The sequence below is a fragment of the Pieris brassicae genome, chromosome 14 (assembly GCF_905147105.1).
Source record: "Pieris brassicae chromosome 14, ilPieBrab1.1, whole genome shotgun sequence".
Classification (NCBI taxonomy): Eukaryota; Metazoa; Arthropoda; class Insecta; order Lepidoptera; family Pieridae; genus Pieris; species Pieris brassicae.
Window position 1 is genome coordinate 105001 of NC_059678.1, and position 5000 is coordinate 110000.

The window sequence follows — 5000 nt, forward strand, 5'->3', positions numbered from 1 at the left end:
AGAAAATCTCTTTTATTTGCGTGGTTGTACACAAAAATTAAAATATTATTTCAAAGTATCAATAGGCGATAGCGAACGCTAATCAAAGCGTGTCGCAACGCACACGTCGCGAATCGACGAGAGAGAGTCAACCGTCTCGGATTCGATTTTGATTCGTATCATTCACGTGTTTTTGTATTTTTTTCTTTTTTTGCGAGTCTTTGACAACAACAAAACAAAAAGAAAAAACCAACGTTAATGATCCTTCCGCAGGTTCCCCTACGGAAACCTTGTTACGACTTTTACTTCCTCTAAATGATCAAGTTTGGTCAACTTCCCAGCAACGCCGACGGCCGTGAGGCCACCGCGTGTCGGTCCGAAGACCTCACTAAATCATTCAATCGGTAGTAGCGACGGGCGGTGTGTACAAAGGGCAGGGACGTAATCAACGCGAGCTTATGACTCGCGCTTACTAGGAATTCCTCGTTTATGGGGGATAATTGCAAACCCCAATCCCCAGCACGAAGGAGTTTCAACGGGTTGCCCGGGCCTCTAGGCCAGGGAGAACATGTTGATTCCTTCAGTGTAGCGCGCGTGCGGCCCAGGACATCTAAGGGCATCACAGACCTGTTATTGCTCAATCTCGTGCGGCTCGAAGCCGCCGGTCCCTCTAAGAAGAATTTTAATACGTCGCCAGTGAGTTGCGCTCCCCGAGAGTCGCGCACACCTTGAATGACGACGCCTATTTAGCAGGCTAGAGTCTCGTTCGTTACCGGAATTAACCAGACAAATCGCTCCACCAACTAAGAACGGCCATGCACCACCACCCACCGAATCAAGAAAGAGCTGTTAATCTGTCAATCCTTCCGGTGTCCGGGCCTGGTGAGATTTCCCGTGTTGAGTCAAATTAAGCCGCAGGCTCCACTCCTGGTGGTGCCCTTCCGTCAATTCCTTTAAGTTTCAGCTTTGCAACCATACTCCCCCCGGAGTCCAAAATCTTTGGTTTCCCGGAAGCTGCCCGCCGAGCCATTGTAGTAACGTCGGCGGATCGCTAGATGACATATTTACGGTTAGAACTAGGGCGGTATCTAATCGCCTTCGAACCTCTAACTTTCGTTCTTGATTGATGAAAACACCTTTGGCAAATGCTTTCGCTGATGTTCGTCTTGCGACGATCCAAGAATTTCACCTCTAACGTCGCAATACGAATGCCCCCAGTTATCCCTATTAATCATTACCTCGGAGTTCTGAAAACCAACAAAATAGAACCGAGATCATATTCTATTATTCCATGCACGAAATATTCAAGCGGCATTTTGAGCCCGCTTTGAGCACTCTAATTTGTTCAAAGTAAAATTGTCGGCCCACCTCGACACTCACCGAAGAGCACCGCGATAGGATTTTGATATTGAACCGGCGTTTTACCGCCGGCTCACCGACGATATGCGGGAGTGGGTAATTTGCGCGCCTGCTGCCTTCCTTGGATGTGGTAGCCGTTTCTCAGGCTCCCTCTCCGGAATCGAACCCTGATTCCCCGTTACCCGTGACAACCATGGTAGTCGCAGAAACTACCATCGAAAGTTGATAAGGCAGACATTTGAAAGATGCGTCGCCGGTACTGGACCGTGCGATCGGCAAAAGTTATCCAGATTCATCAAAATTAACGACTTCGGACGCATGGCCCTCCGCCGATTGGTTTTGATCTAATAAAAGCACTCATCCCATCACTGGTCAGAGTTCTGATTGCATGTATTAGCTCTAGAATTACCACAGTTATCCAAGTAACTGAGTAAGATCTAAGGAACCAAAACTGATATATTGAGCCATTCGCGGTATCGCCTTAATACGGCTTGCACTGAGACATGCATGGCTTAATCTTTGAGACAAGCATATAACTACTGGCAGGATCAACCAGGGAGCTGCTTACGCAAACGACACGCCTACACCGCGGTCACGCGGCTTCGGCGAGCCGCTGGCTCGGCGGCGTCGAGGGGCGCGCGCTTGCGCGCGCGCCTTCTCGACACGCGTGAACGTAACGCGTCGAATTTGCACGCGACGCGACGTTCGCGCTTCATATCGATAGACTAACTTTGACCGGTCTACGAGCGGCCGTCCCGTCACGATCTCGCAACGAGGTGATGTACAACGATGCTCGACCACTGTGAGGGACATAAAACTGCAACGAACACGACCCCGCGGGCGGGAATCGATGTTGTGACAATTTGAAAATTGAACATTCATCTAAACGCAACTTCTCAATTTTTATTCAATACGTTATTGTAAACATATTAAAACTCGGCTGGCAATTACATGCGCACACACACGCATGATTCGCACTAGATACGATCAACGCCCGGAGCTTGAGGGATAAATTCCAACACGACGCTGCGCACACCGTTTCGACGATGGGCGCGTGTGCGTCCTCTTTTATACATTCTTTCCATATACGGTCGCCGTGGCGACCGCGCACGTGTCGAACACGCTAGGCGCCCTGCGTTGAGGTGTGCCTAGAAGCGTATTCTTTTAACATCACAGATAACACCGGGGGAGACGGTCCCAAATCTTGGTCGATTGGTAACATCACCATACGGTCTGCGAACGCATATAATTTTATATTATATTATATAAAATATGAGGAGGAGTAGTATGTATATTCTTTGTTATTTTGTGTTGACACAAGAGAGATATATAAAATGTACTATACACCACACACACAGAGAGAGAGAGAGCTGGGAAAGATCTCGGCGGTCTCGCATTCGAAATACGAATTTGATATAATTTCCTCCGAAAATCCATACCCATATCTATATCATCCATGCGCGAATATATGTATATAATATTCTCACACTTCGCACAAACACAAAAACAAGAACACATTCTATTCTCTCTCGTCCGTCGTTCGTGTCTATTTGAGACGAACGACGCGCGGCAACGAGAACGAGTCGACGCTGTGCGCACGACTGTTTCGCTCCACATCTATACCGAGAGCAATAGTCCGCGTCGGCATTGGAGCGGACGTCGAATGTTTCTCGTAGAGCGAGCGAGAGAGAGACGATTTTTCATTTTATTATGTATGTGTATTGGCGTGCAGTAGTAGCACGTAGTAGTACTAGTAGTAGTAGTAAAAAAATATTATTATTTATTTTATTGACTGATATGATTTTGTTTGTTTTCTTTTTTTTGCATAGACATTTGTATTGATAGATATGTTTCTCGTTGAAGCTCGCAGCACACGCTCAGAGAAATGGCAATGTGGGTTTATTTGAAGAAAAGAAAAAACAAAAAAAACAATTATATTTATTAATAATATGTATGTATGTATGTATGTATGTATGTATGTATGTATGTATGTATGTATGTATGTATGTATGTATAATAATGAATTATAATAATTATTCCGATGCAACGTCAGAGGAAAATGTTTCTCGTACAGGTGCGGCGCGCGACGGCCGGCCGCTCGACAGTTTCGCGCCGAATGTTTCTCGTTGAAGCTCGCAGCACACGCTCAGAGAAATGGCAATGTGGGTTTATTTGAAGAAAAGAAAAAACAAAAAAAACAATTATATTTATTAATAATATGTATGTATGTATGTATGTATGTATGTATGTATGTATAATAATGAATTATAATAATTATTCCGATGCAACGTCAGAGGAAAATGTTTCTCGTACAGGTGCGGCGCGCGACGGCCGGCCGCTCGACAGTTTCGCGCCGAATGTTTCTCGTTGAAGCTCGCAGCACACGCTCAGAGAAATGGCAATGTGGGTTTATTTGAAGAAAAGAAAAAACAAAAAAAACAATTATATTTATTAATAATATGTATGTATGTATGTATGTATGTATAATAATTATTCCGATGCAACGTCAGAGGAAAATGTTTCTCGTACAGGTGCGGCGCGCGACGGCCGGCCGCTCGACAGTTTCGCGCCGAATGTTTCTCGTTGAAGCTCGCAGCACACGCTCAGAGAAATGGCAATGTGGGTTTATTTGAAGAAAAGAAAAAACAAAAAAAACAATTATATTTATTAATAATATGTATGTATGTATGTATGTATGTATGTATAATAATGAATTATAATAATTATTCCGATACAATGTCAGAGGAAAATGTTTCTCGTACAAGATCGCCACGCGACGCGACAAGATGCCGTTCAACGGCACGATATCTACAACTCTGTCGATAGATATGTAGATAGTATCTACTCTGTCAAGTATATGTGTGTAACGTGTGGTGGTGTGTGGTGTGGGGTTTTGTTAGCGATAGCGATACGTTTCTAGTTAAAATTGAATATTTAAAAATAAAAACTCTTCTGGTAAGAAAAACTATTTATGGTTTATTATGGTGTGTCTAGTGCAACAACATCAACATTGTCATAATCATAATAATATAATTATTATTAGGGCTATAGGTTAACCTTCCAAATAGGGACCGTCGATTTAAATGTCGATATTTTTAATTATTCTAGATAGTACTCACTAAAAGAAACTTAAGTGCTTGCTTACTTACTTACTTACTTAGTTGATTGAGTTTTTTTTTTGTTTTTTTGAAACTTTTTCATACAAATTGATATATAAGACATATATGGCCGTTACCGACCGCCGACCAAAATCTATTTCATAAAACCGACATAAAATTGATGTCAAACGTCAATCACTTTGAGTTGACTAAGTGTAAGGGTTCAGATTATTTTGAAAGTATCGATCATTTGCGATGCATACGAGAAAAAGATCATTCATTTCATTGTTTGTAAGTTGTAAATTTTGTGTATTATATTGTAATTCTTGAGTGAGAATTGAGTGTTTACTTACTTACTTACTTACTTACTTATTGAATATCCAAAAAGTACCCAAAACCGAATCAGAGCGCCCCACTATCCACGCGGTCTTGTCTGCCCTACCCCTAGAGTGTATATAAAAGCTCGGAGGCGCGCAGGGAGAGCAGCCCTCACCCGCCGTACCCAAAGCGCGGGCATCATGCAAGCCGTAGCGGCTGAGGCTGGTCGCCGAAGGCGACCAAAAA